Genomic DNA, 16335 nt, shown 5'->3' on the forward strand with positions numbered 1-16335 from the left:
GAGTAATGACTTCTTAATGAGACAAAAAAAAAGTATATATTTAAAATAATGCTTTGTCACTAGCTAATAACTGCCACTGTTTATTGTAATGATACTACTTATAATGCCTGTGATTACTAATGATTTGACTGTAATTAACTGATTTTAATAATGACTTTGTAATGATCTGAATACTACTGAAGGAGGAACACTGTTTATTGTAATGATACTACTTATAATGCCTGTGATTATTAATGATTTGACTGTAATTAACTGATTTTTAATAATGACTTCGTAATAATCTGAATAATACTGAATGATGATTCTATTCAATACTTGCTGGCCACTGAGTGCCAATAATTAATGTCACTTGAAGAATTGTTATTAATTATGCCATTAATTAGCCCTTTTTTTCCCATGTTGAATTTTCATGTTTTGGTTAATGGCCAATGAGTGCCAATAATTTGTATCACTCAATGTATTATGTTAATGCTAGGCCAATAATTGACTCTCCTTTTCAATTAAGGCTTCTGATGAACATTATTCTGTCTTACTAAATATACTTTGTAACTGGCCAAGGACCGCCACTGTTTATTGTAATACGATTACCCATGATGCCAGATAGTGATTCTTAATAGATTGTAATGGCACATAATTAATTAACTATGGTACTGTTTAATAATGCTTTGTAATTAACTATGGTACTGTTTAATAATGCTTTGTAATTAATTAAGGCTAATAATCCTTACTATATTAGAATGACAAATGATTAATTAATTAACTGTAATTAGACAAATGATTAATTAACGACAAATGATTAATTAATGACAAATGATTAATTAACTGTAATTAGGAGAAGGTTAATGATTCTTAATTATACTCTGTGACAAAAAAGAATGCGATTATTTCATAATGCTTTGTAACCAGGAAAAGAAGGCTACTGATTCTATGTAAAACAATTAACGAACATTTTTCTGTAATACTACATACTTGGTACAGAAATGTTCAATAACTGGGCTATGAATGCCACAAACTATCAATGAAGACTGTAATTGTCAATATTATGTGACTTGATGTCCTTCACCTCATAAGCTGACTACCCTGAATTACTGCAATGTCCATTTGTCCTGTTTATCCTAGTGATCATGGAGCACTATATTTGGTTTTTGCACTAATTCTACGTTGGTGTGCCTTGTAAGAGTGTGGTGTTAACACGACATGCTGTCCACCACCATGAGCGATGAAGACATTATTATGGTCCCACTGTTTGGTGTACGTAATGTACTGCCAAAATGAAAACATGGAACATTACTACGACAGTTCAGTGTCTTGGCTACACTGATAAATTCTGATGGGAAAAGAACTTCAAGTTGTGTCACTTGGTGTTGTACTTCTGTGGAAAGATATGGACTTTCAGAGCAGCTGTGTGCAATCTAAAGTGCTACAACCATGATGCAATCCTTCCCTTTCCTATCCTGATTCTTGTCACATAAAGAAAAAATTTTTTTGGTAACATCATTTATGTTCATAGGTTATACATTTTTTCGATTCCTGAACTCCAGTGCGAGTACACTTATGGCACTGGTCGACATGATGTTTGCCATTATGTTTATTTGTTGTGAAAATGCTAAAGACATTTTTCAGTGCATGTGCACTTTGGACATGATTTTCTTGCCATTAAGTTTATTCATTGCGAAAATGCTAAAGACATTTTTTTGATTTGTTCTGAAGTACAGTATATGTACACTCTTGTCTTTTATATTGTATATACATTTTTTATTTTCTGAACTACAGTGCATGTGCACTCATGTCACTTGTCAACATAATATTTTTTGCCAGTCTGTTTATTTGTTCTGAATATGCTAAAGAATTTTTTCAGTGCCTGTGCACTTTGTTATCTGTCAAAAAATTTGTATATACATTTTTCTGATTTGCTACTATGTTTAGTATTCACATTTTGTCTTTGTCTGATATATTTTGTACTTAGTGCGTGTGCACAACATTTAAATATTCTGTAAGTTGTAGAATTTTGTTAATTAAAGAAAAATTTTGCCGCGCTTGGCAAGTCCAAATGACTCACCATCGCTGCCAAATTTTTGCCCCCCCAGTGGAGGGTTATGAAACACGTATGTAACATAGCAGCGATGGCGAGGCATTGTAGCATCTGTGACCAGAGAGTATGCGCTTGACCGCGCGAGTGTTGCGAGCGGTTCTCAGTCTGTCAGTCAGTCGTTGCGAGTCTGTCAGTTAGTCGTTGCGAGTCTGTAGCTCTGTCTAGTTGAGAGCAGTACTCTGTCAGTAGTCGTCATGTAGTGCAATACGCTAATAGTCGTCATGCAGAGCAGTCGGTCAGTAGTAGCAGCCCAGTGCGGTTGTGTGATGTAGGCGGTCGGCAACACTGGTCAAGATGGTGAATAAGGTATACTATTAATTAATATAATCATTAGATAATGTAAAAATTTATTTATTGTAATTATTCTCCAACAAGTCCCCCAATAATAATTTTTATTTCAAAAGCATTTTCTCAAAAATTTAATTTTTTATTGAACTAAAGATTTCGTTGCACTTCCCATTTCATTCCGCTTCTTTTGAAGAAAAATTTCACAAAAATCACAAAAAAAGAGAATATTATTATTTGCAATGCAGTTCCTCCAAGCGGTGCGCAACAACAAGAGCAGAAATGTGACATCCATTTATTCTGAGGTAAGACTTTAATTCTGATTGTTTTACACACGGCCAAAGACCGATATTTCGGTTTAATTGAATTTTCTTATCACTGAATGGACTTTAATTTTTTGGTGAAGAATTTATATTTGAGTCAGATTGCGAATTTCACATTTTTGTTGCCATTGTCAGTACATTTCATTGTGGGCAGGTTACGCTTAGCGCAATGTCCATTAGCATCCCTAAATAATATTGGCCATTCTTTTAAATTTCTGTGGGGAGGTTACACTCGGCTCCCATTTGTATTAAGTATTGTCCTTTCTTTTTCTTTTAAAATTTTGTGGGGAGGTTACAACTTACATAACTTAACAAAAACAAGTCTTCCAGTCCAGGCTCTATACCAGTTGGGTTCCTTTCAGGGTATGATGATCCAATTGCTCCGTACTTAACAATCACGTAGAACCGTTCGCTCGACGGAAGATCCGTACCCAAAGACTGGAAGGTTGCACAAGTCACACGAATATTCAAGAAAGGTAGTAGGAGTAATCCACTAAATTACGGCATCATATTATTAACTTCGATATGCAGCAGGATTTTGGAACATATACTGTGTTCGAACATCGCTCAAAAGAGGAAAGGCCGCTGGACCTGATGCGATACCAGTTCGATTTTACACAGGGTACGCGAAGGAACTTGCCCCCCTTCTTGCAGCGGTGTACCATAGGTCTCTAGAAGAGCGTAGCGTTCCAAAGGATTGCAAAAAGGCACAGGTCATCCCCGTTTTCAAGAAGGGACGTCGAACAGATGTGCAGAACTATAGACCTATATCTCTAACGTCGATCAGTTGTAGAATTTTGGAACACGTATTATGTTCGAGTATAATGACTTTTCTGGAGACTAGAAATCTACTCTGTAGGAATCAGCATGGGTTTAGAAAAAGATGGTCGTGTGAAACCGAGCTCGCGCTATTCGTCCACGAGACTCAGAGGGCCATAGACACGTGTTCACAGGTAGATGCCGTGTTTCTCGACTTCCGCAAGGCGTTCGATACAGTTCCCCACAGTCGTTTAATGAACAAAGTAAGAGCATATGGACTATCAGACCAATTATGTGATTGGATTGAAGAGTTCCTAGATAACAGAACGCAGCATATCATTCTCAATGGAGAGAAGTCTGCCGAAGTAAGAGTGATTTCAGGTGTGCCGCAGGGGAGTGTCGTAGGACCGATGCTATTCACAATATACATAAATGACCTTGTGGATGACATCGGAAGTTCACTGAGGCTTTTTGCGGATGATGCTGTAGTATATCAAGAGGTTGTAACAATGGAAAATTGTACTGAAATGCAGGAGGATCTGCAACGAATTGACGCATGGTGCAGGGAATGGCAATTTAATCTCAGTGTAGACAAGTGTAATGTGCTGCGAATACATAGAAAGATAGATCCTTTATCATTTAGCTACAAAATAGCAGGTCAGTAACTGGAAGCAGTTAATTCCATAAATTATGTGGGAGTACGCATTAGGAGTGATTTAAAATGGAATGATCGTATAAAGCTGATCGTCGCTAACGCAGATGCCAGACTGAGATTCATTGGAAGAACCCTAAAGAAATGCAATCCGAAAACAAAGGAAGTAGGTTACAGTACGCTTGTTCGCCCACTGCTTGAATACTGCTCAGCAGAATGGGATCCGTACCAGATGGGGTTGATAGAAGAGATAGAGAAGATCCAACGGAGAGCAGCACGCTTCGTTACAGGATCATTTGTAATCGCGAAAGCGTTACGGAGATGATAGATAAACTCCAGTGGAAGACTCTGCGGGAGAGACGCTCAGTAGCTCGGTACGGGCTTTTGTTGAAGTTTCGAGAACATACCTTCACCGAGGAATCAAGCAGTATATTTCTCCCTCCTACGTTTGGCTCACGAAGAGACCATGAGGATAAAGTCTGAGAGATTAGAGCCCACACAGAGGCATACCGACAATCCTTGTTTCCACGAACAATACGAGACTAGAATAGAAGGGAGAACCGATAGAGGCACTCAAGGTACCCTCCGCCACACACCGTCAGGTGACTTGCGGAGTATGGATGTAGATGTAGATATAGATGTAGAAAGTTACGTGACAACAAAGTCGTGGAAACGAAGTGATCAGATATTTGCTGGGAAATTTGATAGTGTTAAAGCGCCAGCAAAGAGTGTCATATAACACTACTTCCTCAAATAAGTGCTTATAATAGTTTTCACAACGAAACTTTGTCTCGAAACCTGGCAGAAAATCCAAAGAGATTCTGGTCGTATGTCAAGTAACCTAGCGGCAAGACACAGTCAATGCGCGATAGCAACGGAGGTACTATCGAATACAGTGCTGCCAAAACAAAATTACTAAACACAGCCTTCCGAAATGCCTTCACAAAAGAAGGCGAAGTAGATATTCTAGATCTCGAATCGAGAACAGCTGCCAACATGAGTAACGTAGAAGTAAATATCCTCGATGTAGTGAAGCAACGTAAATCACATAACAAAAACAAGTCTTCCAGTCCAGACTCTGTACCAATTAGATTCCTTTCAGGGTATGATGATGCAATTGCTCCATACTTAACAATCAAATACAACCGTTCGCTGAACGAAAGATCCGTACCCAAAGACTGGAAAGTTGCACAAGTCACACGAATATTCAAGAAAGGTGGTAGGAGTAATCCACTAAATTACGCGCTCATATTATTAACGTCGATATGTAGCAGGATTCTGGAACATATACCGTGTTCGAACATTATGAATTACATACAAAAAACGGTCTATTGACACACAGTCAACATGGATTTAGAAAACATCGTTCTTGTGAAACACAACTAGCTCTTTACTAGCATGAAGTGCTGAGTGATATTGACAAGGGATTTCAGATCGATTCCGTTTTCCTGGATTTCCGGAAGGCTTTTGACACTTTACCACGTAAGCGGCTTGTAATGAAATTGCGTGCTTATGGAATATCGTCTTAGCTATGTGACTGGATTCGTGATTTCCTGTCAGAGAGGTCACAATTCGTAGTAATTGACGGAAAGTCGTGGAGTAAAACACAAGTGATTTCTGGTGTTTCCCAAGACAGTGTTATAGGCCCTTTGCTGTTCCTTATCTGTATAAAGGATTTGGGAGACAATCTGAGCAGCCGTCTTAGGTTGTTTGCAGCTGATGCTGTCGTTTATCGACTAATAAAGACATCATAAGATCAAAACAAATTGCAAAACGATTTAGAAAATATCCCTATGGTGCGAAAATTGGCAATTTACCCTAAATAAAGAAATTGTGATGTCCTCTACATGAGCGCTAAAAGGAATCCGTTAAACTTCGCTTACACGATAAATCAGTCAAACCGAAAGGCCATAAATTCAGCTAACTACCTAGGAACTACAATTACGAACAACTTAAATTGGAAGGAACACACAGAAAATGTTGTGGGGAAGGCTAATCAAAGATTGCCTTTTTATTGGTAGGACATTTAGAAAATGTAGCAAATCTACTAAGGAGACTGCCTGCACTATCGCGAAATAGGGGAGAGAGTATCACTGAAATGATACAGGATTTGGGGTGGACATCATTAAAACAAAGGTGGTTTTCGTTGCTACGGAATCTTCCAACGAAATTCCAATCACCAATTTGCTCCTCCGAATGAGAAAATATTTTGTTGACACCAACCTACATTTGGAGAAACGATCACCAAGATAAAATAAAGGAAATCAAAGCTCGTACGGAAAGATATAGGTGTTCATTCTTTCCGCGTGCTATGCGAGATTGATATAATAGAGAACTGTGAAGGTGGTTTGATGAACCCTCTGCCAGGCACTTAAATGTGATTTACAGAGTATCCGTGTAGATGTAGATGTATATGTAGATGTAGAAAATGGCATCAGAAAGGATTTGTCTCAAACAAATCAAAAAAACATTCCGAAACGTGCCCGTACACTAGGAAAAGTGGCGGCAGTTCACCAGAAAATGCTTCAGATTCCTACTAAATCAACGCGACGCCTATCGCAAGAAACCAGCATAAAAAAAAAGTCAATCGTGCATGCATTCCTATCGAGTATGTGATTTTCACTCTGCAGCGGAGTGTGCGCTGATGTGAAACTTCCTGGCAGATTAAAACTGTGTGCTGGACCGAGACTCGAATTCGGGACCTTTGCCTTTCGCGGGCAAGTGCTCTACCAACTGAGCTACCCAAGCACGACTCACGTCCCATCCTCACAGCTTTACTTCTGCCAGTACCTCGTCTCCTACCTTCCAAACTTTACAGAAGCTCTCCTGCGAACCTAGCAGAACTAGCATTCCTGAAAGAAAGAATATTGCGGAGCCATGGCTTAGCCACAGCCTTTGGGATGTTTCCAGAAGGAGATTTTCACTCTGCAGCGGAGAGTGCGCTCATATGAAACTTCCTGGCAGATTAAAACTGTGTGCCGGCCGAGACTCGAAATCGGGACCTTTGCCTTTCGCGGGTAAGTGCTCTACCAACTGAGCCACCCCATCCTGTGAGGACGGGGCGTGAGTCGTGCTTGGGTAGCTCAGTTGGTAGAGCAGTTGCCCGCGAAAGGCAAAGGTTCGAGTCTCGGTCCAGTACACAGTTTTAATCTGGCAGGAAGTTTCATCCCAATCGAGTGTCTGTCGCCCTTGCATTACAACCAGCAGATGCTCCTCAGCGCCTCCAGTTTTGTCAGTGCTTCCTCACTGAGAAAACAATGATTGGCTTGGACACCAATCTGTTCTTTATGCTGGATGAAGACTGATTTCACCTGAATGTTTTACGTTATCTCGCAGAATCATAGGTTTTGGGCAGCAGAGAAACCACGTAACACCACTGGACGATAAGAAGGTTGTGGTTTGGTGTGGTGTCTACACGCCGCATTATCGTCCCCATCGTCACTCATCAGACGCTGACTTGTGTCACACGGCCAACATTTTGAAATCATCTGTGGGAGCATTAATGGAGCAGGGAAAGATGTACAGTTACTTCCAACAGGATTGAGCAATTGCCCAGACAGCCACCCGAACCTTGGGGCACGTTTACACAGTCTTCGCGCCTGACACAGTTGTTAGCAGAGGTCAATCTGGTCGCGGCCGTAGCTGCCCACCCATGTCTGGTCTGTCAGTGTGCGACTATTTTGCGTGGGGAGCCCTCAGGTCTAAGGTGTATCGCAACAACCCTCATAGTCTTCAAGAACTTCAGCATATCTCCCATCAGCAACTTGCTGATCAGGGCCCAAAAGATATGCATGGTGGTCACCTTCAACATGTGCTACAGTCAGGTTACCACTGTATTTCCGTCCCTCTGCTGTGTTTCTTTGTGTCTTGCAACTCTGTTCTCCAGGACACTTTTTTTTCCCCCACCCTGAATATCCTGTAATTTTGCTAGACAAGCAAAACTCTAGAATCCGTTCGAACAAGGATCTCTGTTTCCAATGTCTCATTCACTGTCCACCTCAGACACAATGTTGCAGACACTTTGTGTTATTCTTGGCCAGCAGAAAACGCTTCTCGACTGTAAGAACATAGAAAAGGTCAATAGCAGAAAGAGCCTACAAAAGCAACTGCTTTTACAGGTGACATTCCATTTCTGAATTATTATGTGCAAGTGATACTCAGAACAAATAATATATTATTATAGTATTGAAAATACACTACTGGCCATTAAAATTGCTACACCACGAAGATCACGTGCTACAGACGCGAAATTTAACCGACAGGAAGAAGATGCTGTGATATGCAAATCATTAGCTTTTCAGAGCATTCACACAAGGTTGGCGTCGGTGGCGACACATACAACGTGCTAACATGAGAAAAGTTTCCAACCGATTTCTCATGCACAAACAGCAGTTGACCGGCGTAGCTTGGTGAAACGTTGTTGTGATGCCTCGTGTAAGGAGGAGAAATGCGTACCATACGTTTTCGACTTTGATGAAGGTCGGATTGTAGCCCATCGAGATTGCGGTTTATCGTATCGCTACATTGATGCTCGCGTTGGTCGAGATCCAATGACTGTTATCAGAATATGGAATTGGTGGGTTTAGGAGGATAATACGGACCGCCGTGCTGGATCCCAACGGCCTCGTATCACTAGCAGTCGAGATGACAGGCATCTTATCCACATAGCTATAACGGATCGTGCAGCCACGTCTCGATCCCTGAATCAACAGTTGGGGACGTTTGCAGGACAACAACCATCTGCACGAACAGTTCGACGACGTTCGCAGCAGCACGGACTATCAGCTCGGAGACTGTGGCTGCGGTTACCCTTGACGCTGCATCACAGACAGGAGCTCCTACGATGGTGTACTCAACGACGAACCTGGGTGCACGAATAGCAAAACGTCATTTTTTCGGATGAATCCAGGTTCTGTTTACAGCATCACGATGGTCGCATCCGTGTCTGGCACTTTGGAAGCGTGTATTCGTCGTCGCCATACTGGCGTACCACTCGGCGTGATGGTATGGGGTGCCATTGGCTACACGTCTGGGCCACCTCTTGTTCGCATTGACAGCACTTTGAACAGTGGACGTTACATTTCAGATGTGTTACGACCCATGGCTCTACCCTTCATTCGATCCCTGCGAAACCCCACATTTCAGCAGGATAATGCACGACCCCATGTTGCAGGTCCTGTACGTGCCTTTCTGGATACAGGCAGTACATTTTCCAGATGTCTCACCAATTGAAAACCTCTGCTCAATGGCGGCCGCGCAACTGGCTCGTCACAATACGCCAGTCACTACTCTTGATGAACTGCGGTATCGTGTTGAAGCTGCATGGGCAGCTTAGCTGTATACGCCATCAAGCTCTGTTTGACTCAATGCCCAGGCTTGTCAAAGCCGTTATTACGGCGAGAGGTGGTTGTTCTGGGTACTGATTTCTCAGGATCTATGCACCCACATTGTGTGAAAATGTAGTTTTAGTATAAGATATCTGTCCAATGAATACCCGTTTATCATCTGCATTTCTTCTTGGTGTAGCAATTTTAATGGCCAATAGTGTACATGGTTTGTTTAGCTCCAGTTAACGCAGTTTCGTGATAGGTTATAGCCTTTTCTAACGAAATATTTACTTAAAAAGTGAAGCATATTCTGTTTGACGTCGTTAAAGTATATGGTACTGGAATTCCATGGAGAGTATAATAATCAAATTTCTGTTATGATTAAAAAACATGAAGACGATTGTATTGGACTGTTTGCTAGAAATAATACAAGCATTCACATCAGCGAATTGCATTAGAACATCACACAATTTTGCATATTTAAAAATAATAAACTCATATTATTTATATTACAAATGAAAACATTAGTGGAACACAAAAATTAAGAGAGAGGTGAGAAATTACAAAAATGGTTGCTTAAAATATGTACAGTGCGTGTCATATTTCAATGAGGTGACACATGATTGTCAATATGGCTTTTTACAGTTAGTTTTGAGTTTTAAATGAAAAGTATACTGTTATTTTATACACACACAAATTTACATTCTTCGGTATTTGATGCATGCTATTTACAAGAAATCTGCTATCGTACTGTCCATGTTGGAATTTTTTCTGACTCAATGGGGTTTTTATGTCTGTCAGTATATGGATCCCTTTTTTTACATAATTAAATTAAGGTTATAAATGGTTAAATGAGAACTATCAATGTTGGTCCCATGCTAGACTTTACGTGGCTATCAGTGGTCACATTTTCACTTAAGTTTAAGGTGTATGATATCATTGATACCAATTATGAAACTCGCTGATGACATTGTTCTTCATTGTAGGAACTATGAGGCGTTACACGACCTGTCAAGTGCAATGACAAGTCTACTGAGTGTAGAATACAGAATAGGACCAATGAGAAGTCTAACATCAAACTGGGGGATCGTCTAATACACGGGGTCGCTCTTACAAGCGGCGCTTTAAAACACCAGCTATCCAGGTCAGTCCTGGGAGGAAAGTAGTGTACAGAAGCCAAATCATGAGGACGTAAGATGCAGACAGCACAGGCCAAGGAAGCATTACTCACCTAAAGAAATCTACCAATATCATACATAGGACTTAACTTGAGGAAGAAAGGTGTCAGACGGTATGTCTGGACTGCGTGTCTATGTGGACGTGAATCATGGACTGCGGATAACCAGGAAAACAAGGAAATCCAAGTGCCGAGATGCGACTGTATGGTATGATACTGAAAATTAAGGGAATGATTAGACGAGAAGTTAGGAGGTGGTCTGCAGAATTATTTTGGGAAGGAAAAATATATATAGATCTGACTGCAAGGAGGAATTCCAAGACAGGAGAAGTGGTAAGACATCAACATTACATGGTACTCGAGGCAGCCAGAGATAGTACAGATTGTAGTGGAAGAAAGAGATTGAACTACCCGCATATACAACGAGCAATTGAGGGTGTAGCGAGTGAAACGCAGCTATTAACATCGTTCAATACTAATTGTCTAGTCCGCTGTTGTACAGAGAATTCGCAAGGTTTAGGAGTTTTTTGGTCACTCAGCGCGAAGGAAAGCTACAGTTTTGTTGGAGGGCGACTGCTGCAGTCATGACTCGGCTGGGAGGACGCAGACGTCGACGCCCTCACAAGTGGTTTTTTCTTGCGAGGTATGGTCATGCTTTGACCGTGAAATACGTCGGAGTCGTTAAATTTTGATACCATTCGTAAATAGTTGGTCTATTCCCAACGTTTTGTATGTGTTCTGTTTCGGTTTCACTTCAAACTGATCTCGTAATTTTGTACGGAAGAGACACTTGTAGGTTCTGTGCACGGGTCTGCACTAGGTAGCCTCGTGAGCGAGTGTATCCATTCAATAGTTGCGCTTCAGCACCTGCATCAGCTGCAACTAGCCTCATTGAAACACCAAAAAAACAAACATCGTCTAAACACGCCTAGAAGGCCCAGCGGTACCGACCGACCGCCGTGTCATCCTCAGCCCTGAGGCGACACTGGTTGCGGATATAGAGGGGCATGCGATCAAGACACCGCTCTCCCAGCTGTGGTCAGCTTACGAGACTGGAGAGGATAAATCTCAGTCAAGTAGCTCATCAGTAGGCCTCACAAGGGATGAGTGCACCCCACTTTCCAATAGCACAGGGACAGTGACCCATACAAGCGCTAGCCAAGCTTGATGGCAATTAACTTCGGTGGTCTGATCTGATAGCCAGCTGTGTTACCACAGCGGCCAGCTCGTTGGCACCTGCCCGGCTAGCCATGTAGTATAATGTGCTGCTTCCCGAGCGGAAGGGCGTGCCGGTCCCCTGCACGAATCCACCTGGTGGCTTAGTCTCGAGGTCTGGTGTGCCGACCAACCTGTGGATGGTTTTTAGGCGGTTTTCCATCTGCCTCAGCTGGTTCCCCTTATTCCACCTCAGTTACACTATGTCGGGGATTTTTGTGCAAACACTGTCTCCACATATGCGTATGCCATGCAGACATTTGGGGTACACTCCTTTGGTATGAGATGTTCCCGGGTGGGTCCACTGGGGCCCAAACTTTACAAAACCCTGGATTCAGTGTGGTGCAGTGTTGGGGTGGGTGGACTGCTGTGGCCTGTTGTATCTCCTCAATTGGCCTCACAAGGGATGAGTGCACCCCACTTTCCAATAGCACTTGGCAGACAGGGACGGTGACCCATACAAGCGCTAGCCAAGCTTGATGGCAATTAACTTCGGTGGTCTGATCTGATAGCCAGCCGTGTTACCACAGCGGTATCCTTAGGATAATTTAGGTTAAGTAGTGTGTAAGTTGAGGGACTGATGACCTAAGCAGTTAAGTCCCATAAGGTTTCACACACATTTGAACATTTGTAGAGTATATCTGATAACGATAGCTAATATAGTTTTATTGTTGGGTGCTTTGTGGTATTCCCTTGTTCAGTGCTGTCAGTGATCACATGACTTGCAAGACAAGTATTTGTCCTAGAAAATTACACTTTCTCTCTCAACGTTGCCAGAGACCATCGTAAGCCTGCGCCAGGCCCAGAGTCTTCTGATAGGCTCAGCTTCTACAACTTCCCACAGCAGAGAAGCAATATGTTTTTGAATAGCTTTCCTGCTTCATAAAGGTAAGATCAGCGTTGTGCAAACTTTTCTATGTGAATCAGGTATGCAGTTCAGTTGAAGTTCATGGAGTTGGTAAAAGTTTGTCAATGTATGGAAATTTCTGGGCTCATAGATAAACTATTGGAATGCACAGACAGGCACAGTTAAAGTCCACCTCCCTTCTGAAATTGAATGCAGTATTTAAACTTCTGAAATAATGGACTGTTTTATGCAGTTATCGATTGTTACCATTCTTCTTTCAGCATTTTAGTTTACTACATCAGTTAAGATAGACACTTCTCTTTGAGCTCTGCAAAATGACTTTCTCCATGGAAGGAATTGTGGAAACATATGTGAAAACCCCAACCCTCATGAACCATGGACCTTGCCATTGGCGGGGAGGCTTGCTTGCCTCAGTGATACAGATAGCCGTACCATAGATGCAACCACAATGGATGGGTATCTATTGAGAGGCCAGGCAAACGTTTGGTTCCTGAAGAGGGGCAGCAGGTTTTTCTTAGATACAGGGGTACACTCTGGATGATTGACTGATCTGACCTTGTAACATCAACCAAAACAGCCTTACTCTACTGGGACTGCGAATGCCTTAAAGCAAGGGGAAACTACAGCCATAATTTTTCCGAGGATATGCACCTCTACTGTATGGCTAAAAGATTCCGGAGGTAAAATAGTCCCAATTTCGGATCTCCAGGAGGATATCATCATCAGGAGAAACAAACTTGGCCTGATATGGATCAAAGCGTGGAATGTCAGATCCCTTAATGGAAAGCAGGTAGGTTAGAAAATTTAAAAAGGGTAAATGGATAAGTTCAAGTTATAGTGAGAATTAGTGAAGTTCTGCGGCAGGAGGAACAAGACTTCTGGTCAGATGAATACAGGTTATAAATACAAAATAAAATATGGTTAGCGCAGGTGTAGCATGATAATGAATGAAACATTGGGATTGCTTATAAGTTATTACAAACAGTGTAGTGAACGCATTATTGCAGCCAAGATAGACGCGAAGTCCACGCCTGCCACAGCAGTACAAGTTTATATGCCAACTAGCTCTGCAGATGATCAAGAGTTTGAACAAATGTAAGAGATAAAAGAAATTATTCAGATAGTGAAAGGACTCGAATTCGATAGTAGGAAAAGGAAGAGAGAGAAATAAGTAGGTGAATATGAATGAAAGAGGAAGCCACCTGGTAGAATCTTGCAAAGTACATAGTTTAATCATCGCTAACACCTCGTTTAAGAATTATAAAAGAAGACTGTGTACGTGGAAGAGACCTGGAGACACCGGAAGATTGCAGGTAGTTTATTTAATGGTAACAGAGACATTTAAGAACCAGGCTTTAAATTGGTACACATTTCCAGGAGTAAATGTAGACTCTGAGCACATTTTAGTGGTTATGAACTGTAGATTAAAACTGAATAAACTGCAAGAAGATACGAATTTAAAGAAATGGGACCTGAATAAACAGAAAGAACCAGGGGTTGTAGAGAGCTTCAGAGGGAGCATTACACAACCGTTTGCTACAATAGGGAAAAGGAATACAGTAGAAGACGAATGGGTAGCTTTAAGAGATGAAATAGTGAAGGCAGGATATGAGCAAATAGATAACAAGACAATGCTTAGTAGAAATCCTTGGATAGCACAACAGATATTGAATTTAACTGACCAAAGAAAAAAAAATTAAAAATGCAGCAAATGAAGCAGACGAAAGGAAATACAAATATTTAAAAAATTAGATTGACAGGAAGCGCAAAATTGGTAAGCAGGAATGGATTTAAAAGTATATTTCTCTAGTGGAAAGATTGAGTTCACCTACAGGAAAAGAGAAGCAGCTCTATGAATATGAAAAGGGCAGACGGAAAGGGTAAGGTGGAAGGGGTATATAGTAGGTGTGTACAAGGGAGAAGAACTTGAAAACAATATTATAGAAAAGGAAGTGGGCGTAGATGCAGGTGAAATGGGTGATATGATGCTGCGAGAAGAATTTGACAAACCTCTGAAAGATTTAAGGCGAAACAAGGCTCCACGAGTAGACAACAATCCGTCAGGACTACTGATAGCCTTGGGAGAGCCAGCCACGACAAAACTCTTCCAACCGTTGCGCAATATGGATGAGACAGGTAGAACACAGACTTCAGGAAGAATGTAATAATTCCACTTCCAAAGAAAGCAGGCGTGAAAATTACCGAACAATCAATTTAATAAGTCACGGTTGCAAAACAGTAACACAAATCCTTTACACAAGAATGGGAAAACTGATAGAAGCCGACCTCAGGGAATATTAGTTTGGACTTCAGAGAAACGAAGGAAAGCGCAAGGCAATACTGACCTCACGACTTTTCTTAGGAGATAAGTTAAGGAAAGACAAATCTACGTTTACAGCACTTGTACACATAGAGAGAGCTTTTGACAGTGTTGACTGAAATACTCTCTTTCAAATTCTGAACGTAACAGGGGTACAAAATAGGGATCGAAAGGCTATTTACCACCTACACAGAAACCATACGACCGTTATTAGAATCGAGGGGCATTAAAGGGAAGCAGTGGTCGAGAAGGGAATGAGACAAACTTGTAACGTATCCCCAATGTGTTTCAATCTGTGTATTGAGCAAGCAATAAAGAAAACCCAAGAAAAATGTGGTATAGGAATTAAAATCCATGGAGAAGAAATAAAAACTGTAAGGTTTGTCGATGACATTGTAATTATTTCAGAAACAGCAAAGGATTTGAAAGAGCAGTTGAACAGATTGGGTGGTGTCTTGGAAGGAGGATATAAGATGAACATTAGTAAAAGCAAGACAAGGATAAGAGAATGTAGTCGAGTTAAATCATGTGATGCTAAGGGAATTAGATTAGGAGACGAGACACTAAAAGAAGTAGATGTGTTTTGCTGTTTTGGCAGCAAACTAACTGGTAGTGGCGGAGGTAGAGAGGATATAAAACGTTGACTGACAAAGGCAAGAAAAGCGTTTCTTAAGAAGAGAAATTTGCTAACATCGAATGAAGATTTAAGTGTCAGGAAGTCATTTTTAAAAGTATTTGTATGGATTGTAGCAATGTATGGAATTGAGACATGGATGATAAACAGTTTAGATAAAAAGAAAACAGATGCGTTGAAATATGGGCGCACAGAATAATGCTGAAGATTAGATGGTCCGATGTCGTAACTAATATGGAGATACTGAACAGAATTAGGGAGACAAAGAATTTGTGGCACAACTTGACGAGAAGAAGGGATCGGTTGGTAGGACACGTTCTGAGGAATCACCAATTTAGTACTGGAGGGAATAGTGGAGGTCAAAAATCGTAAAGGGAGACCAAGAGATGAATACAGAAAGCAGATTCAGAAGGATGTAGGTTGCAGTAGGTACCCAGAGATAAAGATGCTTGCACAGGATAGAGTAGCATGGAGAGCTGTATCAAACCAGACTTTGGACTGGAGACCAACACATCACTCATGTGAATACAGGTTCGATTAAGGAAAGTCGAGAATTTTGAAGGTCAAGTATCCGGACGGAAGACTACCAGCAGAGAGAGCAATACAGAGTCGGTATAAAAATCTATAACGACAAAGAAGTTCTTCAGTTCACACACAAGAAGATACTGCAGACTTTCCTCGAA

This window comes from Schistocerca serialis, chromosome 12, assembly GCF_023864345.2.
Source record: "Schistocerca serialis cubense isolate TAMUIC-IGC-003099 chromosome 12, iqSchSeri2.2, whole genome shotgun sequence".
NCBI lineage: Eukaryota > Metazoa > Arthropoda > Insecta > Orthoptera > Acrididae > Schistocerca > Schistocerca serialis.